Here is a 27,957-nt window from a genome sequence, read left to right as displayed (position 1 = left end):
ACTATTCTAGCGTGAATGATTTTTTTCAACGCCTTTTGAAAATACTGGTAGGATTGAAATTGGACGATAATTGCCCAGCAAGTTTTTGTCGCCTTTTTTAAACACAGGCTGCACTCGAGCAATTTGCATGTCTTTCGGAAATTGACCAGATGATAGAATCAAGTTGTAATTGTGAGTAAGGACAGGACAAATGATGTCAAGGACATGCTTTACAGGTCCAATTTGAATACCATCTGTGTCCTGGGATTTACTACTTTTAACAAAGCTTATAAAAGAGAAAACCTCAGTTAAGGAACTTCTCATCAGATCTAATGCCATACCACGTATACTGTAGTCATAAAGTTTGGACAGAAGCACAACATGATTTACACTGTCAACTCCTTACGCAGGTCCAGAAATAAACCTACCACGTATAAATTTTTTCAATATTTTGCAGTATTTCATGTTTTATGTTTAGAAGCGCATACTCACATGATTTTTTTAAATCCATATTTTACCGTACTGATAATACCATATTTCCTTAAGAAACCCTCCAGCCATGAATTTAGAACAGTTTCCAAAAGTCTCGACAGAAGAGGTAGTATTGATATAGGTCGAAAATTGTTTACACTATGGTCGGCGCCACCTTTATGAATTGGGCAAACTCTGACTATTTTAAGTTTGCTAGGGAAAATTCCGGATTCAAGTATTTTATTGATAATGTGAGCGAAGACATTAGAGATGATACACATATTTTATAGGAGATGCTATGATACCGTCGACACCTGCAGCAGTGTTGCGCGTGAGTACATGAAATCATTGAGATGCATATTAGTGCAGCGCGGCAGAGAATGTTTTCACTTCACATCACGCGCAAGAGCGCTGCCTGTGCATTCATGTGATTTCATGCAGCCCTACTTTTGCCGCGGGCTTTACCGTAATGCTTGGGCAGTGCGGTGAAGTTTGACAAAATTTTAATGATGTCGCACCATATCACCGAATTTCACGTTTTGAGACTTAACTTTGAGCGGAGCGGTAGCAAATGCTTACATTTACCTTAAGCACAAGCACACTGTGCATGCATTCGTTTGATTTCGCGATGTGTTACTTCTATCGAGGGCTTTACCGCAATGCTTAGGTAGTGCGGTGAAGTGTGACAAATTTTTAATGATGTCGCACGATATGACCGAATTTCACGCTTTGAGACTTAAACTTGAGCGGAGCGGTAGCAAATGGTTACGTTCACCTTGAGAACAGGCGCACTGTGCATGCATTCATATGATTTCATGATGTCTTACTCCTGTCGAGGGCTTTACCGCAACGCTCGTGTAGGGCGTGAAGCTCCATGAAGTTGTAATAAGATCACATGGGTCTGATAGAATTTCATGCACTAAAGCGTTAATTTTGTGCAGAGAGGCAATGAAACTTCATACTGAACTCGCAGCTTGGCAGGCATAGGTGATTTTTTGGGGTCAATAATAATACTGTGCATGTTTCTTTTGATGGCAGCCTTTACAGCATGAATGGTAGTCATGCTGTGAAGCGTGCAGCGCCAGTCATCAGCCATAGGCGGCGCTTTTTAAAAAGGTTTTATTATGCTTATTATGTTTTATTATGCTTCTGTAAACTCATTCTGTACGTTCACGTTTACGCTTCACAAAAGAGTCTGGTGTGATTATCTCACAGGAAAAGCGCTTAGCAGGAATTTGTGTTGAAGAGCTGTGAACGATGACTGACCCAGAGGGAACGTAATGTTCGATGGGCGTTAGCGCGGCGCCGCGTACGTAGCTGACCGAGCATTGGATATGCAACGTCGGTAGCGCGTTCGCAGAACTTTCGCTTTGACACCGCTTCTTGCAGAACCGGCGCGTAGTAATAAACAAATCAAATATACTAAATACTGCGGTAAAACACCACATTGTTCAAGTAAGATAGAGATGCGGGCAAGCATTGCAAGTCAATCTAATCCACTTATGTACTAGCATATCGTAACGTTCGTGAGTTCGCGTCTCTTGTGCGCATCGTTTGAACTTCAAGCGTGAGCATCGCTTCCGAATGCTTTTCAACGACGATGTGTTCGACGGTGAGTTTTACATTGAGGTTACGATGAGTTGTAAAATGTTTGTATCTGAACAATTGCGACTGCTTTCGGCTTGCTATAACTGTTCAGCGCCTGGATGGACAAGTAGCACGTTTTGCAAACAGCACTTCTAGTGCGGGATTTGGCACTGTGTCCCAGAAAATCTGCACTAATCATGTAATGACGAATAGTTATTGCTGCTCGCAAACAACGAGTGCATGGTGCTGCCACCGCAAAGTAACGTCGAATTTACGCGCGTTGGATTTTCGCACTGAAATTTGTGCCGATGCGTGGTGTAAGTGATGTCCCTGTACTCAGTTTAGTAGGGAAACTCTATGCCCTTGCTGAAGGTTTTGCTCTTCCATAGTATGGGGCGTACCGGCCCAGATGGTGCAACGTATTCAGCTCTTAGTATCCGTAACCGGAGAACAACGAGGCAGCTCGCCCTAGACGCGGGCGCACTCGGCCACTGTTTTTGCTAGCTCCATCACCATGTAACCGAGTAATCCTTTGTTAAACCATTTTCTTCTGTATCAAGTCACTGCCTCCTGCCCGCAGTGACGCCATTTCCTACAACCTGATGCGGCAGCTTTTTTGTCTATTCTGCTTGCACAAAGTGCCCTGTCATGTATTTCTCAGTGAAAGCTGCATTAATTCACGCACTAGGCATGCTTGAGCTAGGTTTTAGCTCTAATGAAACTTCGCTTGGGCAAAGTGGCATCGTGACAGCACTACTACCATTCTTCCACTCGCGCCCTTCTATCCATTGTGAAAGTGTGACACCTGATTTAGTTCGAACACATTTTGATGAAGGAGTTTTTAATACATTGATGAATTAAGAATACCTTGCTCCACCAAGCTTGAGCAGGCTAAGATTGGTGTGCAAGTAGAGTGAGCTTATCTCATAATGCCAACATACATGACTGGTAAACGGTTATGCAGACAGGCTGGAACTAAAGAACATGGTAGTGTCACTTCTAGGTGCTTGACGCATTAAGAGATAGCATGACATACTTACAGGTAGAACATTAGCATGACGTATTATGAGCATGACATGTTAACACATAACAGCTGCAAGGACCCACTAATCTTATTGGGCTGATGTTAGTTTATTACTTTGAATGCGACAGCATTATAGGTGAACTTCAACCACTTTGAAAGATCTAGCAGAAAATGTGGCCTGATCGCAAAGACAGTGCAGTTTAGCGCAGAATCTCAAAATACTAGCTGTCAAGAGGGAAGAATGAAAGAACTGGCACGTTTTGCACGTGCCAGATGTTTCCAAGAGTATAGGCATAGCTACCGGGGGGCACTTGCCTCCCTACTGTCAAAAAGTGGGGGGTTTGAAGTATGCCATTTCCCCCCCCCCCCCCCCACACACACACACTTTTGAAAGTGGGCACTTTCGGCTGCATGCTGGAAAGTTCAACAAAACTACAGCTGAAGCTAAATTTTATTTTGCAATAGAGTGGCCATGTAGATAATACTTTTATTTGCTATATGTATACCCTGCTTAGGCAGCGAGGATTGTCTTTTGTGCTTCCTTGTGATGCGCTGTAGCGGGCGAAACACGGGATTCGCCATACGCGCTCACATTGTGAAGGCCTGGAGCTGGACTGTTCTAGCCGTAACAAATTTCCGCTTGTGCTACTCGCATCATGCCCAGTTTTTTGGGACCACTTAACCGTATTTGAAAACACAATCCGCTTGCCATATATAATCCACGGGCGAGGGGAGAAGTCCTGATAAAGATTTATAATCAGCCGCTCGACCATACAGGACCAATGTGCCCTGGTGGACCGAGACCGGGCTGCCGCAAAAGCCACAGGGGTCCTGGAATAGGAAGCCCTCCTAGAATTTGTACGGGGCGGGTCCTTCTGGCTGGTCCCAAACGTTCTCTTTGTACATAGCCACAATAAATGTTTTTTACTCACTCACCCCCAACGATTGGTGTACCTTGCGGCATGAAATCCTTGGTGTGCCTTATGGCAGGAAATTTTCGAAGCACAACTTCTAATTTTGTCGATTTTATTTTCAGGTCCTTTGTAAATAAGAGCTACACTATTACTTGTTTCCTGGCAGGAGCAAGAGCAGCATATATTTGATGTTTTGAAGAAATGGCCACTTTTTGGTGACGTGTACCGAAAACTTGAACCGTGGAGGTTGCTTATGTGCTCGAAAAACAGTTACGGAATACTCTCTTTCCCCAATTTTTTACGCGTTATACATGGCATTTAACAGCACGGTGTTTATATTTATTCGAAGTACGAAGCATTGTTCTGAGTGACAAGCGATATATGTTCATTCTATTTAGGTTCATTACAGCCTTTGTAGAAAGTTACTCGTTGAAGTGTTTCAGGGTGTCATAGTGCCGCTAGTCTAATAGTTTCCCAGACTTCTAAAACAACTGCACAAGATACGGACTTGAAATTCCGTGAAAATAGAATTCTGAGCGCAATGAGTAGCGAAACTTTCCCTTTCTTGCTTTAAATGCAAGTGTTCCAGATAATTATTAAACCCTCAATTTTTCATGTGTTTTTGTGCATCATACGAGGGCCGTAGTTTGTTTCTCCGTTGTCCTCAGTGAGCTAACCATGCCATCTTGTTTATAGCTGGGGAAAATTAGGGGCATGTTATAGGCAATATATTGGCAATGTGTATGATGAGTGGGTTAAATTCGCCTTTTTCGATATAATAGACTGCTGCACTGTCATAATTACAACTACAAATGAGGTAAAATTGTGCGAACATAGGGGGAATAATACGCCAAGTTTATGTGCAATGGTAAATGCATGTTGATCAAGTACAGCTTTAAAAAACTGTCTGTAAGCAAGTATTAGGAAATATCACGCTGTTGTTAGGTTTCACAATGCTAGGTTTCACAATGTCCCCAAGAGAATTCTGCATTTCCGATATTTTATACTTTTATGGAATAGGCAGCATTTTAACTACAATGTCTCGCAGAGTTTTAACATTTCTGGCTTATTTAGAAGCGTTACGAATATTTATTTAACCCTCATTTTTTGCCTTTAACTTTTTCATGCGTGATATACCGGGTTCGCATGGTGTCCTCATTGAACTAAAGGAGGTAGCTTCTTTCAGTTTTGTGACTTTGAAGACCAGGTAACGTTTGATCTGGAGGTAAAGTTCACAATGGATGGGTAATTGGGACTGTTGCAATGAATTACGTATGCAAGCACTCTAGAGTGCTTGTAGCAATAGCCTCTAGAACCTATCTAACGAGTGGGGCAGAATTGAGCCCACTGCCCTGACAGAACAGTAAACGCCACCAAGACCAAATTTAGTGAAAATTGGTGGTAGGCTATGAAAACTCTCTGTGCGAGTTAAATGGGGTTGGGTCAAACAGTCTTCATAAAAAAATCTTATTCAAGCGTTAGAGCATATAATATGACCGCTTTCAGCTGTTCTTCCCAATGTCCCGACGTAGCTGTTGGTTACAACAAAATTATATTTCGTCGAAAGGGGAGAGGGTTAAAGTACTATGTGCGACAAAATTTTTATATTCATGGTCTAGTTACAAGCGTTGCAAATAATTACTGAGCCATCATTTTTCCGCACTATTTTTTATGCATCCTAAAACGTTCCTAGTTGGTTTCAGCGATGTCCTCCGTGAACTAAACAAGACACATTGTTTATATTTGGAGAAAATAAAGAGCGCAGTATGGGCATTATGTCAGTAAACTTCAGACAGGGGACTAATTATGATAGTTGCAGTAAAATACGCAAGCAAGTGATCTGGAGCTTTCTGAAGGTGTTTTACGAACAAAGCAGAATTTATCCCGTTGACCTGGGAGGACTGTGAACTCAACCGATATCAAATCTACAGAAATTTGAGAGGGCAGGAGGGGGGGGATGAGTAGGGAGGTAGTACACTATGATAAACTTTATGACAAAGTAATGTGTTAAGTGAATTAATGGTTTTTTAAATTTCCAAAAAGAAGTACTCCAAAGCATTACATGCAAGCCAGATTTCCAACAGAAAAGTCATATACAGGCAACTTTTTAACAGTGTGATATAATTACAGGAAACTGAAATTTTCATTTCAACTGTTCGAAAGAAACAGCTTTGCTGGAAATTTGGTTGTAATTCTCCAAGGTCGCACACATCTGCTGTCCTTTCTTGTGTGAATATTGAGAGTCATTCATGTTGATTGTACTTCATTGTGTATAACCTCGATAATACTACTACCTTAACTAGCGATACATTTGTGCTATAGACCTAAACAGCAAGTACAATTTCTTGTTTAATTAGTAAAATTGTCTGTAACAAATGGGGATTTTCTTTACGTGCCCTGCGGTGCTACTGGGTGGGATCAGGAACCTCTGGACGCTCACTGCCTTTTGTACCTGCATCATCTTGAGACTTTATATAGTTGCAAGAAATAAATCGAAATTTAAATAATATTTCAAGCTGCCATGGTTCACCATGTATGATTTATAGATATATCTATGTCTGGTGAATCTAAAAATAACTGACAGATACATTTCCAGGCTTTTTCACTTATTGTAATAGTAATTCCAAATATATATATATATATAATGACAGAGAGAGAGAGACAGAGAGTTGCGAGATCATTTGCAGTTTGCCCCCCCCCCCCCCCCTACCACCCACTTAAGAAATAATTGGTACGCCACTGTCCAAGAGTGACTTTGGCATGAGAGAAGTACGCGTGCAATTGTGGATTAATGGTTAGAACATTGGGCCACTGTGCTGGAAGACAGATTCGATCCCACCAACAGTCACACACTGCTTTATAGCATTATGGGCAGACTTCACCCACTTTAGAACTGGGTTGAGTGTACACGAGTGTGTCACAGTTTGCACGAAATCGCAAGCTTGTGAGAGGTACGAGGTATAGGAACGTCACTTTGATAAACGAGAGTGTGCAAGGTCGCACGTGCTTGCAGGTGTCGAGATGTCACAATCATCACAACCTATTGCATACTTAGACAGTTAGCAGTGCTATGTTGTAGCCTAGTTTTCTTAATTTACTGAAGCTGAATATCTGGAGAAACATTAGCACATGCAAAGAATTCTCAATACACAATTCTGGGACACTCTGCAGATGACCTATTTATTGATGTGAGCTACTTGCAGTTAGGCGCAGGGGAAAAGGGATGGGTCAACTGTATAGCTTCACCACAGCATGGTAGGATGTTAAGTGGTGCAGTGGATAACTTCTTGCTCTACGTGTATGTTTAGTGTGCTTTACCAATTCTGAAACCCTAGAGAAAGAAGTGTTCAATAGCTTTCGCATGAATATTTATGAGCCTGTTCGCATTTCTTTCTTGGCGCAGAGAAAAAGCACTTCAAGCCGTACGGGTTCACTTTTTGGTGGAAGCATTAAAGTACCTAGAGCAGCTACTTGTGGCCTGAAGCATCCAAACAACAGGGCGATATGAATTTCAATGTGGCAAAGTATGCTGTCAAATCCTTAGTTTTTATTGGTTACCTTAGCCTGCAGCAAAATGATAATAAAAAGCCATAAATTCCTAGTAGCTGAATCATGAAATGCTTAAGTTGTGCATGTTTACATGTTTTCTCCACACCACACATAATTTTTAACTTTTCCTCTAGATGTCTAATAAAACGAATGAGCTTTCACATTACTACTTATTTAATTGAAATTTTTTGCATGCTCAACAGTGTTTGTAGTGATAGTATGTAAATAAGGCGTGGAAAAGTTTATTTAGGTGCTTTGAGTGAGTGCTCAACAGCAAGTTTTAACAACTGTAGTGAAATTACCTTGGTATTATTTTTATCCCTCAAATATGTCACACCTTTTCACACCCATTTCATGTATTAAAGCAGGCTACCTTTATATAGCTGTTTTATTGAGCATACAAATTACTCTGCTACATTAAAGTAACATTTAGGTGGGCTACACTGTCATACACCATAAAAATGTGCTGTATTCTTTCACTCAAACAAAATATGAATAACTTTGAATTAATATTGAGGCCATTTTCAGGTAACATTTCAATGCCCTTTTCTAGATGTTCACTGAACATCTGCGTAAAATGCACAAGTCTTGCAACACAATGTCTCTGGGATACTCAGAATGCGTTCTAGAAAAATAAAGAAACAAGTATAGTGCATACAAAAATGTGATCTGGATCATTGAAACGTGTTATAATTCTTTAAGTATGCTCAGTGTAGGTACAGGAGCCCAATACTTGATCACCCACACAACAGTAAAAGCATATGTGAAAGACAGTCCAACAATAAATGTGTGTTGTGCATTTAACACGAGTTCATTGCAAAAGAGCATAATCTGGACTTGAGCGTTGGATTCGAGTGCTGCCCTTTAGCATGAATTTTTTTATGCTGTTGTCTCTGTCTACTTGTGTTAATGGCCAATAAAAATTGTAGGCAAAGCTATACCTTGCCTCAAATATGATAGTGATAAGCACCCGATCAAAGAGTAGTAGTATATAAAAAGGCTAACCGAGGACCTAGCACATAACTCAGTTAGGGCAAAAAACAAACAGTTATGTGGAGGCTAGTTGGTTATGGAACACAGAGGCCAAGTTGTGCTGCATAGCTGATACAAAATACTCCCAAGTAAAAATGCTAAAGCACACAAGATGGTGCATAATCATCTTGTGTGTTTCGTATCAACTATGCAGTGCAACTTGGCTTCCATGCAAAAGACACACAGTACAAAAAAAAAAGTCCAGTGTATATCTTTTTGTTGTGCTGTGTGCTTTTCGTGTATTCTTTTGCACTCACTATATCAAAGGGAAGCAATGATCCCAATTCATAGCAGGTAAATATCGTGCACCTGCAAAAAAAATGTATAAAAAAGCTATATATAAGTAATATGCTGCATTGGCCTGTCACATATACAACGCCAGCTTTGCAGGAAAAGTAAACATTTATAACCAAACTTTTATTGGCAGAACCATTACAGCAAACTATACAAGTCTGATTTTTCATCTTAGACAAAATAGCGTACAATTCACATAGAGGTACACGCGTTCCTGATGACTTGATGGTAGTGAATGCACGCAGGTGGTACATCTAGGGGACCTGTACAAAAGAGGAAAAAAAGCACAAGTGAAGTACAAAGGATTAAAAAGAATCTGCAAATTGCACTCAAATATGAATATGTCACTGTGACAATCTGAGTGCTGCTGTGTAGCATTTTTTTTTAGCCTGTGGGTCCGCGGGCACACGTGCCTGTCTTGCATGACGCTGCTTAGCACGGCTTCACGACATGACTTTTCTCTATCCGCCACCCGAGAATGCGCTCTGTAGCGGTCAGGCTCCACCGAGAGACTTGCGGCAACAGGAAGGTAATGTGGGCAATGCAAGTACAGATTTTGTTTGCTAAAGCTGTATCAGACCAATGGAAAGCAAATTTTGTAACATACTTGAATATCCAAAATACTTGTGGCTACTTAGAAGCAGAATAATCAGGTTTTCAAATTCAATAATACAAAGTGAACCTGCCCACATAAACAAGTTCCACAATAAACAAGTTCCCGAGGGATTGTCGACGCCAGCTGGCGGTGTCAAGAACAATGAGACACTGGGGGTGACGCTCTTTAGATGCTGAAGTCTGCCCGTGCCAAATCAAATAACCGATCAAAAATATGTTGGGAACTTGTTCCTTGCAGTTGAGCCGTAACAATCCCGATGCCGCAGGCAACCATAAAGCAGTTAAACAACTACCAATGGAACTATGTTAGTGCATTGTTAATGAACAAATAAACCTCTTAACAGCATTGAAGTGTACAAATAAATTGTAAATTGCCACCGGGGTTGGGTTATATTAGGTTAGTTTGGGTAGAGTTGACTAGAACTAGTTCTGGCTGCCTTCTCGATGAAATGGTGCCCTACTTTGGAAGTAGAGTAGAATAGAACTCGCTCTGCTTCCTTCACGATGAATGTGGCAATTCTTGGCCAGAAACGAGTTGACTAGAACTAGCTCTGCTCTATTCACAATAAAATGTTGCCCTCTTTGCCGGTTGAGTTGACTAGAACTAGTTCTGCTACCTTCACATGAAATGTTGCCCTTCTTTGCCAGTAGAGTTGACTAGAATGACTAGAATTTAAAACTGAATAGAACAATAAAAAAAAATTTCACATCACTTTGTTGTGCCAGTGTTTACTGGTAGCTTGTGGTTTCACTGAAACCTGATTAGAACAAGCAGGCCTATGCACTAAAAATAGTTCACTATATTAGGTAACTCTTTAAATCCAACCCATCTCTAACAAAACGAAAAACTTTTGTATTGTGTTCGTTCTACACGAATTTTTCGTCTTCAGTGGAAAAATTAAGCCAAAGATATCTGCTTTTACATAAATGGAACTACGCATAGTAGACAGCAATTTTTACTTGTGCCTTGAACAGCTTGCCAGTCGCTAAAAATTGCGACTCAATTGGATCTTGCTTATAGTACACTGCTGGAATGCTTCTGCGTATTCTTGCATTTAGGCTAAAAAAAAGCCCCTTTTAAGAGCAAGTGTCTGACATGAGTATCAGTCAGCAAGTTATGCGTGTGTGATATAGAGGAGAATTCAGTTTATGCTGGTCTGGTTTGTTATGTTCGGGTTTCACTGTACCAAGAGAAGAATGCTATGTACTATGAGTATGGATCTTTTCCTTGGCAGTAGCCAAACATGACTTAGAGCACACAATTACTTTGTTATCCTATTTATCCGCTAAAGGGCCAAGGCATGCGCTGTGAAATCCTCTTCAACAATATGCACATAAAATGTCCAGTACTACTCCAGCATATAGCGGTTGCCTGCACACACAATGCAACTTGTAAATGCAATCTTTTGGCCGCACACGAACAGTGAGAGAGCTTGTGAGTGGAAAATCTTCCATGTTGCCTTTTTGTATGCATTTCAGCAAATGTCTGCGCAGCATACTCTGATTAAGGTTTAAATTTTCTGGACGCCTATCTGATGCTACATAATACATATTTGCAATTGCAAACAAGCCACAGTCACGTGTGTTGCGCTGGTTTTGTGCCCCTTTAGTGCGAATGGTCAGCGTTGGAGACTGCAATTTTAGCATATGACAGATTTGCCTGACGGTATCGGAAGGAGTATCTTGGTCAATCGAGTCAGATACAAACACTGTGTTTTCATTAGCGTCAACATTGCTTACTGTAAGCCAGTGATCGGGGTTTCGGACATGCAAGATTTGAATAAAAGGGCTTTTTACTTGAGCACATTGTAAACGCTGACCAAGAAGCACATCTTGAAAGCCATCCCAATGAGGAAATTTTTCATGAATAGTACTGATCCCATGGGCGGTACTGATTCTGCCCCCGAGGAAGAATGGCAGAAAAAGCTACATGCACCATGGAATTCCTTTCAATGATCCCCTGAGCGAGCTGGCGATACTTGTCGATGCACACGCTGACACTGTTATCAGTGTTGTTAGTGCCAACGTGCACGATGCCAATATCAAAACCAGCTAGCTTGTCAGCAATCATTGAGAGCAAATCCTCAATCTTTATTCCTCTATGCGCGGCAACACTGACTGACAAACGACGACGCGATAGGAAATACTGGTCCAAGTATTTCACCATCGAGTCGCCGGCAACCAAACACGTGTCATTTCGCAAGCAGTACAATCTAAAATAACACCGAGAAAAAGAAAAGAAGATGAAACTGCGAGAAAATAAATCTGAGCTTTTTTCACACACGAAAGAAGGCTACCTTCTAGGCAGCAGTATATATATTGCCAAATCCGAGAAATCCGCGCTAGGTATGAACGAAGCAAGCGGTCGCGAACAAGAGCAGCAAGATCGGTAGATACGCGACAAATACAATCAAAATACTTATTAGAAAAGATTAATATAACGCTAGCAAATATAAAATAACGCTGCAATGCGGCTTCAGCACATATAAAACAAAGCAAGCGGTCGCGAACAGCAGCAACAAGAACGGCAGATACGAGACAAAAATAATCAAAATACAAACAAAATACTTATTAGAAAAGATTAATATAACGCCAGTAAATATAAAATAACGCTCAAATGCAGCTTTCGCGCATATAAAAGGATGATGTTAAAGGCTTGCGAGGATGCAGCAGAACCAGGCCTTGGGACCAGCACCAGTGGCAGCAGAAAAGCACGACCCGCAAGCGCGGCTGACGGGATGCGTACTGAATCAACTGAATGCCATGTGCGAATAACATAAAATCAAACTACGCGCCCACAAAAAAACCGAAAATACGCGTGCGTGTGACGTTGTCTTTTAGTGACGTCACTTCCGTGCGTTGCTGGAGCCGTGTTTGTGTGGATTCGTCTAGAGTGCACTGCGGCACAGCAGTCACTGCCTAAGTTTATTGTAGTGTCAGGAAGGCTTCACTGCTAGGGTACCGACCATAGGACACTTGACTTTATTTAATTTTTTTCCCTAAATTTATGTATGGGCCTTCTCAAAATTTCTCTTAGCATTTAGTCGCCTATTGCTTCGTGTTGAACATTTGCCTTGAACCCCCTTTTGTATTTTGTTAGATGCACTTTTGAAACAACCTAATGTGGCCAATCCCCCTGTGGGTACTAGCCATGTGTGGAGGCAACAACAACATTCAATAATTACTTGGACATTCTCATTTGAATGTGTTGTTACTTCATTTTACTTGTTTTCTCTTGCTCTTATTTTCGTTAGCTTAGACATCGCCACTGGTTCTGCGTGGTTAAAGGCACGTTAGAACGGTTGTGGCTTTCTCTTTCTTTTTGGTTCCACTACTTTCTTATAGCGCAGGCACAATGAGAGGCATACGGAAAGGCCCATTTGACAAACACACAGCGCTAATTTTCAACAACACATTTGTTGCGTACTTCTACCGCTTATGCTGCCCAAAACGTCATGAGACACGTGTGCATTGCTCAGCAAATATGAATAAAACTGGGAAACCCACGCACAGACATTTTGTGGCCACACTGATCATTTAGGAGGGTGTCTGTTCAATGCTAATAGAGGTAATCGAGCTCTCATATTGATAAAGAAATTGATGGCTTACTGGCACATGCGTCACTAAACCTGGCTATGTTCGTAGCTTCGATATTCATTTCGAACTTACTTCTACTCAATATGAGTTTCTTTAGTAGGTCGGAGACGCCACCTGACACGTTACGTGAATTTCGGTGCCATAACGCCAGGCGACCGTCAAAGTTTTCGACCCAGGAGCCATCTAAGGCTTTTGCCTTAAAGCTGCCGACACAACGACAGATGAAATGCCCTACTCATGAGAAATACTTGCGGCTCACGAGAGCGATCAGTGTTATCGTGAGATAGTCGCTGCGCCGACCGCCACTCATGAGCGACATTTGCATAACAAACATTTTGTATATACGGGCCCACATTCTCCGATGCACAAAATGTCATTTTGCTCGCTGGCTTAAAGGGCAACTCCGGCGATTTTCGACCATGTCAAGATAATGGCATTTCTAGGTTCCTGAGGCACCCCTGTCACCCGTATGATAGTATAATTGCTCCGCAAATTCAAAATAATTTTAAATAAGCAAAAAAGCATAAGACCGAAACCGAAACTCGACCAGGCAGCCGAGCGTACAAGTTCGTTTGACGTCATGAATGGATCACAGCGGGGAAGGCATGCAATGCATGCGCGGAGATCGGAACGCAATGCAAGCGCGGAGATCGAAACCGCTGAAGAGCAGACGCTCAGTTTATTCGCGACCACGCCGCATCATTGGTACCATGTGCTCAAATGACAGTATGAGCTGCACCAGCTCCTCGGATCTGTCAAACAGCGATAGCTGTGAATCTGGGGAATTCTACAGCTCAGAATCACCGTTTGCGTTTGATCCGCCACTACGGGAGCCAGTTGCTGGCCCAGCGCAGCACTTCCCACTCCAACGTGGAGACGAAGGGTAATCGTTAGCTGCGAATGTTGTGCGACTGTTCGAAAATCACACATACCATCGTGACGCTGTTACAGGTGCACTTGCGGCGAATGCCGGACCGTCCTTAGGGATGAGCAGATATGCTCATCCTACTTGGCACTTGGCAGCAGCGAGACGACCAGCGAACACCTGCCCTAAGCGCGCCTACGTTTTCTTTGCTTGCAACAGATAAGTACCGGACTGACGCTGCCCAATTTCGCCACGTGCTCTGGTGACCGGGGGGCGTGGTTCTACTGTGGTGATCTGCGCCGACTCCTGGACGCCGCTGCAAGCTACAAAAGCCAAGCTCGTCGCTGGATCTGTTCACTTTACAGCAGAGAGACGACCAGCGAACACCTGCCCTAAGCGCGCATACGTTTTCTTTGCTCGCAACAGGTTGGTGTTCTTTAACATATACTTAGTCTCTTTGGTGCCCTGTTCGGCCAATGTCGCTGCTGCCAGTAACTCTCTTCTTGCACGCGCATAATTTGTAGAGAACAGTATGGGTGCACGCTTTGATGAATTCAAGGAGGAATTCAGGAAAGAACTGAAGGAGTTTAAAAGCAAACTTGAACGTGATGTAAGAAAGCAATTAAGGGACTTTGAAAATAGCCTTGAAGACTTCAACTTACGGTTTGAAGAAGTGATGGAAAAGAACAAATCGTTGGAGAAAGAAAATGAGGTTGTGAAAAAATCTAATGAAACTTTGATGAGTGACTGTCAAAACCTAAAAAAGGAGCTCGAGAAACATGGCCATAGAATGACGGCGAGCGAGCAATATTCTAGAAAATGCAACATCGAAATAAAAGGAGTAATCCAGGAGGAAAATGAGAACCTCGCAACGAATGTTTGTCAGATTGGAACATTGCTAAATGAGCCAGTTACGTCGGAAGACATCGAAGCAGTGCATCGAGTGAAAACTCGTATTGAGGGCTCTTGCCCTAACATTGTAGTACAGTTCAGGAGCAGGCGCAAACGTGACTCGCTTCTTCAAAAGGCCACAAAGTCTCACCTAACAATGACTGACCTCAGTCACACTTCTAGCTCCTCAATTTATGTGAATGAACATCTCTGTCCATCTTTGAAGCGTTTGCTGGGGATGGTAATTGAGAAGAAGAAAGCTTGTGGATGGAAGTTTGTCTGGACGAAAGACGGGAAAATACTACCTCGCAAAGATGAACAAGCTAACATACTCTATGTACGAAACACTCGGGATGTTGACACGATTCAGTAGATTTCAAATAGCAGTCCTTAAGCAAAAAAGCCGCATCCAAAATGATACACTGTGATGACTTGAATAAGATTTTCGTCTCTGAGAAAGTAAAAGGTTTCACATGTTTTCACTTAAACATGCGATCCACACGTAATAACGAAGATGATATAAAAGTTTTATTGCAAAATTTTCATTTCCAGTTCGATATTATATTGTTAACTGAAACTTGGTTCGAGTCAGAAACTAATGTCATAATGGATGCAGACTCCACAACATTTTTTTCTAAACCGGACAACCAGACGTGGAGGTGGTTTACTAATGCACATAAAGCGATCCATTGAGTGCGAATTGCTCGACACGTTTTCTTTTATTACCAATGACACTGAAAGCCTTGTTGTGAAGTGTAAAAAAAGAAAATTCGCATTTGCGGTGATCTACCGACCACCTGACGGAAGTTTATCTACCTTCTTTGATCATGTTGATAATTTACTTAATTATGCAAACCAAAATAAACTGACACTTATCCTTGGTGGTGATTTCAACATAGATATGTTAAAGGTATCAACATCGCAGCACAATTTTAAAACAATATTGCAGTCACATGGCTTCACTAATGTAATCAAAGCAGCTACACGTAAAACACCTAATTCAACCACACTAATTGATCATTTTATTACTAACCTAGATCCAAATGACACGTTAGCAGGCGTTCTAACTGCATCCATCAGTGACCACTTGCCGATTTTTTTGCTCAACAAATCTTACCAAGCTGTCAGAAAAGGATCTTCTATTGATCGCAAGGTTCGAAACATCAATCAAGCTACATTAGAAAATTTTCGTACTAAATTAAATAATATAGCTTGGGATATTGTACATACCTCAAAGACGTCTGACGAGGCATACGAAGCATTCCTATCGTTATTTAAGGAAGCCTATGATCAATCATTCCCTTGAGTTTCAATCAGAAAAGCAAACCGGTCACGAAAACGTTGGATAACAAACCACTGCCTCAAAATCATAAAAAAAGAAAGATAATCTTTTCAAAAAGTTTTTAACAAAACGTAATCCGGTTGACTGGGAAAACTTTAAGCTCCACAAGAACAAAACTAACTCTCTGCTACGTATACAATGCAAAGCGCAATTATCTGTTCAATTTTTTCCACAATGATCATAATGTAAAAGGAGATGTTGTATGGAGGAAAATCAACGAACTTTTAAACCGGCCCTGTGCACTTCAAAAGACTACTGAAATAATGTTAAATGACAAGCCTATTTATGGTTGCAACCTTGCAGAAGCCTTCAATGACTTCTTTGTAAATATGGTCCATAGCTCTTACCACTCTGATGCTACAAAAACGGTCCGCAGAAGCATAAACAGCTTGTACCTTAAACCAACTAATGAAGCAGAGGTTCAGGCTATATTCGCTTCATTAAACAATACCACGTCATGCCATATAGATGGCATACAAATAAAACCTATTAAATACTCGCTTGACTTAATCTCAGCACCACTTACTCATATCTTTCATTTGGCTCTTTCTACGGGAGACTTCCCTAAAAAGATGCAAGTGTCCAAACTGATTGTGGTTTTTAAAGGTGGGAACAAACACAACTTATCGAACTACCGCCCAATTTCTATTCTGCCCGTATTTCCTAAGGGCTTGGACAAGATAATGCATGACCGAATTTCAAACTTTGCTAAAAAATTCAATCTAATAAACACCGCTCAACATGGCTTTCGCAAGGAGAGGTCCACTGAACAAGCACTCTTAGCTCAAAAAGAAATCATTCTAAGAGCCTTTGAAGAAAAGGAACTGATACCTGGCTTGTACATCGATAATTCACAAGGATTCGACCATCTAAACAGAACATTGCTAAATAAACTGGAACTGTATGGAATACGAAGCTTGCCTTTAACACTCATAACTTCCTATATATCATACCGCATGCAATGTGTTGCTATAGATGATACTTTATCTACACTTAAAGCGATAAACACTGGGGTTTCCCAAGGGAGTATTCTTGGGCCATTGTTGTTAAATTTTTATGTCAATGACATCACTTTCATAAACCGGAAACCAACATATATCATGTATTCAGATGACACAACACTTTTATTTCGTCATACAGATTGCAAATTGCTTCAACTTGACATAACTGAATGCCTGGAAAATTTGAGCACATGGAGCATTCTTAACTCATTAGAAATAAATGTTAACAAAACCAAAGTCGTTCTTTTCCCTCCAAGACAATCGACCACCGCGCTAACAGGAAATGTTTTTAACAATTCTGCTGTGGAGGTGGTTGACTCAATTAAAACACTTGGAGTATACTTTCATAAAAACATGTCTTGGGATACCCACATCAATCATATAATCACTAGGATATAAAAAGGTGTCGGCATATTAGCAAAATTCCATATCTTTTTACCGTCTAGTGTTAAATTGTTGATCTACTACGCGCTCTTTGCCTCTCACTTGAATTATTGCTTGCTTGTTTGGGGTAAAACAACCTTAACAAACATAAACCGCCTGCATACGCTTCAAAAGAAGGCCCTTCGACACATCGATGGTGAGCCTTTCTACGCACATACAAAACCCCTTTTCAAGCCGTTTAACCTTATCTCCGTTCCAAGTCATTACGCATATACGCTGGCATAAAATACCAACAAAATATTATCACCCCTGACAAGATGCTAGAGTCTATTGCTCAGTTAACATTGAGGGCACGCATTTACCCTACACGTAATACAGATATATGGAGCGTGCCGTATTCTTGAACATCCTATGGTACGCAGATGCTTCGACACACTCTTCCTGTTCTCCTGAATTATCTGCATGAGAACAAGATTAACATAGAAAATGTGAATAAAAAAGTTTACGTGCTTTTTTTATTATGCAACTGTAGGACACCTTGTATTTATATTGTCATATTTTGTATAATGGTCTCAAATCACATTGATTTACATTATGTGCTTTATATTTTCTTTTGCATCCCATTATATCACGGTAATAATATTGTTACGATGGGGTGCGTTTATTTAAAGATGAATCGATGAAAAAGGGCAAAGGGTTGCCGCGCCGACACCGAGCCGCTCCAAAGACAAGCGCACTTCGTTCTCCTCTTCTGTCCTTCCGTAGCTTTTGCGTAACATTCCTCCCTTCACAGACGAAGCCCGCTGGGCGAGTAACTGTTACGTCCACTCTGAGTCACGTGGATGACAGCGTTTCAGGCGAGCGACGTGAGCAAGCTGCGTCTTCTTAGACCGGTAGCCATTGGACACGAGGCGAGCAATCAAGTAGGTTACATCACTGAGGCGATCGGTGATGACGAAAGGCCCGGTGTAACGAGCCAGAAACTTCTGGCACAGGCCGCGCTTGCGAAGTGGTGTCCAAAGCCATACAATGTCCCCTTTGTCGTATGACACATTCTTATGTCGTGCATCATAGCGGATCTTGGAGTGGTCCTGGGATGCCAACGTACGGAGCTGAGCTATGCGGCGTGCTTCCTCAGCGCGGCAGAGAGTCTGGGCAAGAGAAGAGTCCGCATGAGGAGTAAAAGGTAGAATGGTGTCAAGGAAGTTGCGGGGTGGTCTAACATAAAGAAGATAGAAAGGGCTGTAGCCTGTAGTTTCATGCTTTGCGGTGTTGTAGGCGTATGTGATAAAAGGCAAGATGTCATCCCAATTTTTGTGCCTGGAATCCACGTACATCGAAAGCATGTTGGTCAAAGTTCTGTTAGTGCGCTCGACGAGACCATTTGTCTGCGGATGATACGGGGTCGCGTGGCGAAACTGGCAAGCACAGAGACGCAACAGCTCTTCGACTACGTCGGCCACGAACTGGCGACCGCGATCGCTCACAATAACACGAGGGGGTCCATGACGCAGTATAACGGAGGACAGGAGGAAGCTCGAAACATCAAGAGCCGTGGCCGTTGGCATCGCTGCGGTTTCCGCATAACGCGTCAGGTGGTCGACGCAGACTATAATCCAGCGGTTGTCATTGGATGAGCGCGGGAATGGGCCGAGAAGATCAACTCCAACCATTTCGAAAGGAGATGATGGTGGCGCCACAGGGTGAAGGAGTCCGACCGGCGCAGTATTAGGGCGCTTGAATTGCTGGCACTTGTTACAACTGGCCACATACTTTTCTGTATCGCGTCGCATACCAATCCAATAGAATCGACCCTGAATGCGGTGGTATGTTCTGGTGAAACCCAGGTGTCCAGCGGTGGAGTCGTCGTGCATAGCACGGAGTACGTGGTTTCTCAAATTCTTAGGGACCACTAAGAGGAGGCGGGCACCCTCAGCCGCGTAGTTCTTCTTGTAGAGCAGGTCATCTTGGATGACAAAGCCATTGTTACCTGTTGGCTGAGCAGCTGAGGCAAAGAGGCCATCCAGGCTGCGGTCGTTACGCTGCTCTTCCCGGAAGGTGGCCAGATCGGGAAAAAGAATGTCGTCGATGGCGGCCAGAAACTCATCGAAATTGTCGGCGTCACATTCACTTGTCGGTAGAGGGAGCCTCGAAAGACAGTCGGCGTCCGCATGATGCCGGCCACTCTTGAAACGGACTGCAAAGTCAAATTCCTGCAAACGTAGCGCCCATCGAGCAAGGCGGCCAGACGGGTCGCGGAGACCAACCAACCAACATAGTGAATGGTGATCAGTAACGATCGTAAAGCGGCGCCCGTAGAGATATGGCCGGAACTTCTGGACTGCAAAGACGACAGCGAGGCACTCTAGCTCAGTGACGGTGTAATTCTGTTCGGCCTTGCTCAACGAACGGCTGGCGTAGGCAATGGCATGCTCGGCGTCACCAAAACGCTGGACGAGGACGGCGCCGAGGCCGATTCCACTCGCGTCGGTGTGCAATTCTGTTGAGGCAGAGGGGTCAAAATGGCGAAGGATTGGTCCGGAAGAGAGCAGGAACTTCAGTTGACGAAACGAGGAATCGCAATCTGCTGTCCAGGTGAAAGGGTTATCCTTGCGCAGCAATGAAGTCAGAGGGTAGGCAGTATCGGCAAAGTTGGGCACAAAACGTCGAAAGTACGAGCAAAGACCCAAGAAGCTCCTCAGCTCGCGTTGTGACTGCGGTTGTTTAAAGCCGGTAACTGCAGCGACCTTCTGTGGGTCTGGTCGCACCCCCTGCTTGTCCACTAGATGTCCAAGTACTAGCGCCTCTCGTTGGCCAAAGTGACATTTCTTTGAGTTGAGGGTAAGGGCAGCTTGTTCAAGGCACGTCAGAACAACGTCCAGTCGATGGTTGTGCTCTGCAAAGGTGCGGCCAAAAATGACGACGTCGTCAAGATAACATAAACAAATCTCCCATTTCAGGCCGCGCAGTACCGTGTCCATAAACCGTTCAAATGTTGCAGGCGCGTTGCACAAACCAAACGGCATGACGTTGAATTCAAACAAGCCGTCTGGGGTCACAAAAGCGGTTTTCTCTTTGTCAGTTGAATGCATGGGTATCTGCCAGTAGCCCGATCTGAGGTCTACAGATGAAAAGTAGGATGCGGAATGAAGACAGTCGATAACGTCATCGATCCGGGGAAGTGGATACACATCCTTTTTCGTCACAGAATTGAGACGCCGGTAGTCGACACAAAACCTCCAGGACCCATCTTTCTTTTTCACGAGGATGACCGGCGCAGCCCAAGGGCTAGAGGAATCTTGTATGACGCCCTTGGCTAGCATGTCGTCGACCTGTTGAGCGATGATCTTGCGCTCTGACGCGGACACGCGGTAAGGCTTCTGCCTTATGGGATGCGCGGGCCCCGTGTCGATCCTGTGGCGAGCCCGCGTAGTTGGAACGTGAACTTTGTTAGCGTTCTGCGCGAAATCAAACAATGACGCATGCTTTCGAAGGACGCTGACCAGGGCTTGACGCTTCTCTGACGACAATGACTTGTTGATCATTTTTAGAAACGGCAACGAGTCTTCAGCACCGTGCTCTTGGGATTCATGGGACGTGTCATCAGTTAAAGCGCCTATGCTGAGACTGGTATCCACTTCAAAAGAGGCAAGTCGGATACCGCTGGGTAGCACAACAGACTGGGAGGCTAAATTTGACACCCATAGTGTAGTTGTTCCGCAGGCCACAGAGAGGACGCATCGAGGTACGAGCACACTTTTCTTCACAACCATCGCAGGCACAGGCTCAACAATTGCATCAAATGTATCGGCATCGACACCGCAAGCAGCAACTCGTACTCTGGATAAGGAACGTGCCGGTAAGACAGTATCTTCAATGACGGCGAGAGTGCGTGAACATGTAGCAGGTTGGTCAGCAAGAGGAGAGAGGAAAAGCTCGCCGGTACCGCAGTCAACAGTGGCACCGCACTGTTGTAGGAAGTCGAGGCCAAGAATTACGTCGTGAGTGGATTTAGCAAGCACTGCGAATTCGGCTTGATACACGTTATCGGAGAAGTAAACGTTCGCGGTGCACACACCAATAGGTCGGAGCAACTCGCCACTCACAGCACGAAATGTATTAGAGGTGTCCCAGCGAAACATCACTTTACGGCCTAGTCGGGTTTTGAAATGTTGGCTGATAACAGAGACACTCGCTCCTGTGTCCACTAAGGCCAAAGTAGTAACATTGTCCACTAAAACACGAATCTTATTATGACACATGGCGACTGGCGGAGGCATAGGGGCATGTAGCTGAAGATGACTAGCGACCGCACCTCCATTGGTCGCGCCGCCTAGTTTCCCGGCGGCGGTGACGTGAGACGCCGTCGCGGAGATGGAGACCTGCGCTGGCGTGAAGGCGGCGGCGTCAAGCTCCGCACAGAAGCTGGTGAGTCGCTACGGTAATTCGCCTGGTAGAGCGTCCTGCTATCAGAATCAGAGGACCAACGTGTCTCGTCACCTTGTCGGTTGCCCCGCCGATAAAAAGTACGCGGTCGTTCATAGGACGGTGGTGACGTGCGACGGCGGTGAGGACAAAATCGGGCGACGTGACCGCGAATGCCGCATTGGAAGCAGATGGGGCGTTCACGGGACGCACTGAAATTGTCAGTAGGAGGATAACTGGCACGGCCGTCCCACTCTTGAGGAACTGCAGGCGGTCTGCGTGAGTAACCGTTGTGAAACTGGTAACTGGGATGCGCGTTCGTAGTATGGTTTGACACTCCTGGACGAGGCGCGAAGTTGTAGGCATCTACGGAGGCGGCGGTAATGGACGTCTCACCAAAGTCGCCGGAAGAGAAAGGCTCTCGAACCCGAGGAGTCGAGAGGGAAACCGCCTGGCGTCGGTCAAGCTCTTCGCGCACCACTTGCCGAATCATTGAGGCGAGGTCGGATGGAGCTGGGACCACGTCAACACTGGCGACGTTAGTCACGTTGGCCAGGCGACCGAACTTCGGTGTGATACGCCGAGCTCTGAGCGCTTCAAATGTGCGGCAGTGCAGAACGACGTCCGTTACGGATTCCAGACGGTCTTTTCCTATGAGGAACTGGTACACGTCCTCAGCGATCCCTTTCAGCAGATGGCCAACTTTATCCTCTTCTGACATCTGAGGGTCCAGGGCCTTGCACAACTTAAGCACTTCCTCGATGTACGTAGTGCAAGTTTCGCCGGGGACTTGAGCTCGCTGCATTAGCGTTTGCTCTGCACGCTTCTTTTTAGCTGTCGGATCTCCGAAACACTTCTTAATTTCGTCTACGAACTTCTCCCAAGTTGTCAAGCTTTCTTCATGGTTTTCAAGCCACACAGACGCTGTTCCCTTGAGGAAGAAGGCGACGTTGTTAAGCTGGGCGGTGGCATTCCAGCCGTTGAACCGACTTGCTCGTTGGTAGAAGCTGAGCCATCCGTCCACGTCTTCTCCGTCTTTTCCAGCGAAGGTGCGTGGCTCGATGTAGGGCTGCCATGGAACGCTGGTAGAAGGTGGCGGATTGTCGCCGTCAGAAGCCATCTCTGGTGGCAGACCGGCAATTCGGCGACTTCGTCGAAGCTCCACGGATTGCGCCTCAGCGGTCGGTTCGTTGTCGTTCTTCGGGGGCGCCGTTGTTTTACCCAGCACCGTCCACCAAAACTGTTACGATGGGGTGCGTTTATTTAAAGATGAATCGATGAAAAAGGGCAAAGGGTTGCCGCGCCGACACCGAGCCGCTCCAAAGACAAGCGCACTTCGTTCTCCTCTTCTGTCCTTCCGTAGCTTTTGCGTAACAATATTATATTACAGTGATATATTACATTATATTAGTGTATTATTCTGTCTTGCATCTCATTATATTCTTATCAACTTGTATAACTGCAACTAAATTGTATAACTATGTGCTTTTTTCCCTATGTGCATTTTTTTCTCTCTTTTTTTCCCCAGGTCATCACTGCTGTCTGCCATGTAAAGGGGGCCTGAGCCTTTGTCAAGTGAACTAGTTTCCACTTTTTGTTCAGGCCTCCTTCCATTTCTTTATGGGAAAAAACCTGATTTTCATTTTATTTTGATGCTGCCGTGAAATCCCAGCTATTCGGCACCTGCTTAGCACCGACCAGCTTGCCTGCATCACGGAACATCACCTGTTTCCTTTGTTGTGTTTGGATGGGGACCTCATTGAGGTAAACAGGCGACAACTGCACTTTTAGAATGCGACGTACCTAGAGCACGCCGACAGAAACAGGTGAGCAATGAATTACATTTATTCGGTTATTAAAATTGTGTGGCAACATTTTTTTTACATTTAGAACGGCAGTGACTTCACGCGTGCACTGTCAATATCGCACCACGTGAAATGTGGCTTTATCACTCGCCCAAGCTTACGCTCGTTGAGACGCAGCGTGCAGCAGGCTGCTCGCGGTTACCCGACTCGCGCGCTCAACCACACGCAAGAACGCACTTCTATGGATAGCAGAGGTGGAAGGGCTAGGAGTCATGACAGTAATTAGATGCCCCCAGATATTAGCACCCTCCCGCTAATTGGACAACCAAGTTGCCGTTTCTGCTGCAATATAAGCACAGAATGAGCTTCTCGCGCGTCTCGTTTATATTGTAGCATTATCGTTCAAACACGAAATTATCGCGAATTAAAGTATCGTGTTTTCATCTACTGTGTGTGTGTGTGTGTGTGTGTGTGTGTGTGTGCGTGCGTGCGTGCGTGCGTGCGTGCGTGCGTGCGTGCGTGCGTGCGGGCGTGCGTGCGTGCGTGCGTGTGTGTGTGCGTGTGGTGTGTGTGTGTGTGTGTGTGTGTGTGTGTGTGTGTGTGTGTGTGTGTGTGTGTGTGTGTGTGTGTGTGTGTGTGTGTGTGTGTGTGTGTGTGTGTGTGTGTGTGTGTGTGTGTGTGTGTGTGTGTGTGTTGTGTGTGTGTGTGTGTGTGTGTGTGTGTGTGTGTGTGTGTGTGTGTGTGTGTGTGTGTGTGTGTGTGTGTGTGTGTGTGTGTGTGTGTGTGTGTGTGTGTGTGTGTGTGTGTGTGTGTGTGTGTGTGTGTGTGGTGTGTGTGTGTGTGTGTGTGTGTGTGTGTGTGTGTGTGTGTGTGTGTGTGTGTGTGGTGTGTGTGTGTGTGTGTGTGTGTGTGTGTGTGCAGATTTCAGAGTTACCTCCGGCCTCCTGTCTTTTTTTTTCGCATATACAGAATTTCAACTGCACTGTGTTCCCAATGCACGTGTGCCGTTCCTGCCTCATCCTGAATTCCAATGACATCGTAGCAGGCAAGGCATTCATTTAACAAATGAATTCAAAAAGCATAAAGGTGGAACCACAGTTTGCAGGCGATCACCACCAAGGCCAGTTATTGCCGCCCTAAATAAGAAGAGGGGCTGCATGAGCACTGCATTTGTTCTTAATATGTGGCGCTTTTCTTAAAACTGCTACAGATCTCTCAGGTATACAGCCTACAGACTGTTTGTTTGGTGGGTGTGGAGTCGGCTTGGAAAAGGAAATTGTCAACCACCGCCTGGTTGTGTTCTAAGAAAAATAGGGAGCACATTTCCATCAGGCAACTACGAGATGTTTTCCTGGATATAGGTGAGCACTGCTTTTGCTATGAAGTGCAGGCATGTCTATTTGTTCAAGAAATTAACAGACCAAGTAGTGCATTTCTATTCAAACTGGTTTATATAGCCCAGTTGACCATGCATAGCAAAACAGAATAATGCTTTTATTTTGGCCTTTGGAACACTTCAATTATCTGGCTACGTTTAAAGCACTGCAAGACAAGAGCATGTTTAGTCCCAAGAAACAGTAATGCAAACACTTTTACTGAGAATGAGAAACTTTCAAAAGTAGGAAATGTCACGAAGCTAACATCTTAATGACCATGTTGGTGCATAATTGCTGACGAAAAGTGTTGCATACAGATAAACAGCATACAGGATGACACAGAAATGGGAATGCAGCACTGTTTTTGTGCGAAGACTAGTGCGTCCGCCCCTTGCTTTCAGTCCCATATTGGTTTCCACCACTACATGCGCCGCAATCTTCAAATACGTTGCTGTATTCTTAATCTCAAAGGCTTACCAATTTGTCTTCACAAAGCATTCACATCACAAAGCTTCACATCCTTACTTAATTCTACGTATTTTAAAGGGGGGATGAAACACTTTTTAACTTTGGAAGAAAACTTTGCCGATCAGTACAAGAGGCTCCTGTGAACATGAGCCAAGTATTATTGCACTGCATGCAGCAGGGAAATTGCATTCTCGTGTCAAATACAGCAACAGTTCGCTTGCTCTCACCTCTGCCATGTTGTGATGCAGCATCATCACAAGCAGCTGGACCCACGAACAGCTATTGGCTGATTTCATCATCACAAGAACATTCTCACTAATACATAATTGCTGATATTTAGTTAAATGAATGAAACATATATATGTCTCCCATGTCAAATAGACAGCAAAATCCTTTTTATATTTGCACTGTTGGTTTACACACAACAGTTGCACGTAGCTGCATGTGGCCTCTGAGATAAAAGTGGCATGCTGCATAGCATAGTCTATCACGGTTGTCATAAGGTGCCATGATGAGCCCTTTTGCCAATCGAGACACTCAACTTTTGGGCAGGACTATACCCCCTTGGCTTCTCCCCTCTGTAACTTCCAGTGTGCTAGTGGAGATGAAAAGAGAGAGAAGGCTGTGTATCTGTGCAACAACTCGACTTATAATTGAAGCATTTGAAAATGCTTGTGGCAAGACATTCATGAGGTGATGCCCTTCAATAGTGAGGCCACTGCATGATTAGTTAGAAAAGTTTTTCGCAGCCCCTTTAAGTAAACCACTGGCACCCAAAGCCACGATTTTGTAGCGATTCCTTCTCCGATGATATTCCTTTGCGCGCTTTGTCAGTGGCCAGACAAACGTCCTGTCCGCGTTATCAAAGCGATCAGCCGGCTGTGAATGGTGGATGATAAGAGTCGCATACAATCGAGCAGAAGGCATAACTACAATAATCGCGGCCCAAGCCAACATAGGTACAAACCGCGATGCATTGCCCTCTTTATGCTGCGAAGGTGTTGATAGGCAACATGAGGACAAACTACTTTCAATGGTGCACCTAACGAGACGAAAATATTTAATCACTAGTGCCTGCTTACACATCATAGTGTACCTATTACTAAATATGTATTGGTCTAATTGACAAGCTAGCACACTCACTGTAATCTTTGGAAGTGTCCTGATGCAGTTCAGCATTATGAAACATTGTACCAGCGCACAATTAAACACTTATGAGCATAGAAAGACAACACGAACGCCGGACTTCAGCTGAATTTTATTCACGGAAAATAGGGCTTTATGTACACAGGGGGGGGGGGGGGGGGGGGGGCGCTGCTAGTGCACTGGACCACCCAAAAATATTTCCTTGGTCCAGGCCACAATCATCAGAGGTGTATCTCTGATGATCACAATCTTGCACATCTCCCGCCCTACCCAGCTGATACGACACACACATTTGCTCTGAGATAACCAAATTCTTTTTTCCCGAGCACAACAGAAGGAGCACTGACGCATTAATGTTTTTCACTGGAGATACAAAGAGCGTCCAAAATTTCTCGGTTTTTCTTAGTTCTAAATTTGCGCAACACACGTGTTCGTTCGAAAAACGCCTTGCATGTTGGCTTGGGCGAGCAACGGCGAATGTGGGCGGCTAAATGACCATCGCCGCTTAGTGAAGTAGCATTCCTGCGATGCTCTAGCAAGCATTCATTCAGACAGCACCCGGTTTGGCCAATATAGCATTTCCCACAGGCGAGGGAAATACTATACACCACACCAACCTCACATTCAACGAGGGCTTTGGTGTGCTTTATTTTGCAGGCTGGCTTCTTGGTTTCGTTCACTAGGCGAAACATTCGTCCCAGCTTTTCCGGTGCTGAAAACACAACACGTACCCCGCACCTGTCGCCAACCTTCTTGAGGCGATGAGAAACCTGGTGCCAGTAGGGCACTACGACAGGGCGCTGTGGCGGGCGTGCGTCTTTTTCCAGCCTGCGCCTCCCACTAAATTTTAGCTAGCAAATCTGGCTCTCTACCACCGAGGCCACGATTTCTCTGTGGCAACCAGCCTTCTCCACACGCCTTAGCTGGGCGTCGACGCTATCACGAACTTCATATTCACAGGACTTGTCTAGAGCAGAGCGGATGCAGTTTTTTGCTATAGCTCCTTTTACGAGCTTGGAATGGGCTGGGACGAATGTGTCGCCTAGTGAACGAAACGAAGAAGCCTGCCTGCAAAATAAAGCACACCAAATCCAGCGTTGAATGTGAGGTTGGTGTGGTGTATAGTATTTCCCTCGCCTGTGGGAAATGCTATATTGGCCAAACCGGGCGCTGTCTGAATGAATGCTTGCTA

At 44.3% G+C, this 27,957-nt stretch overlaps 2 long non-coding RNA genes across 2 annotated transcripts in view; one reads left to right on the top strand and one right to left on the bottom strand.

Moving 5' to 3' along the window:
• Positions 1-2,072: 2,072 nt before the first annotated feature.
• Positions 2,073-7,576, top strand: LOC125943811 (uncharacterized). The gene is made up of 2 exons (XR_007465908.1): positions 2,073-4,244; positions 7,379-7,576. It is a non-coding gene; the product is annotated as an uncharacterized LOC125943811 (long non-coding RNA).
• A 1,376-nt stretch (positions 7,577-8,952) lies between these two features.
• Positions 8,953-27,957, bottom strand: part of LOC125943810 (uncharacterized) — a 152,007-nt gene continuing 133,002 nt past the window's right edge. The window contains exon 2 of the long non-coding RNA XR_007465907.1: positions 8,953-9,799. This is a non-coding gene — a long non-coding RNA (uncharacterized LOC125943810). The remainder of the gene's footprint in view (positions 9,800-27,957) is intronic.

The sequence above is a fragment of the Dermacentor silvarum genome, chromosome 3 (assembly GCF_013339745.2).
Source record: "Dermacentor silvarum isolate Dsil-2018 chromosome 3, BIME_Dsil_1.4, whole genome shotgun sequence".
Lineage (NCBI taxonomy): Eukaryota > Metazoa > Arthropoda > Arachnida > Ixodida > Ixodidae > Dermacentor > Dermacentor silvarum.
Note: the sequence above shows the minus strand (reverse complement) of the source record. Positions and strands in the feature narration are given on the sequence as shown.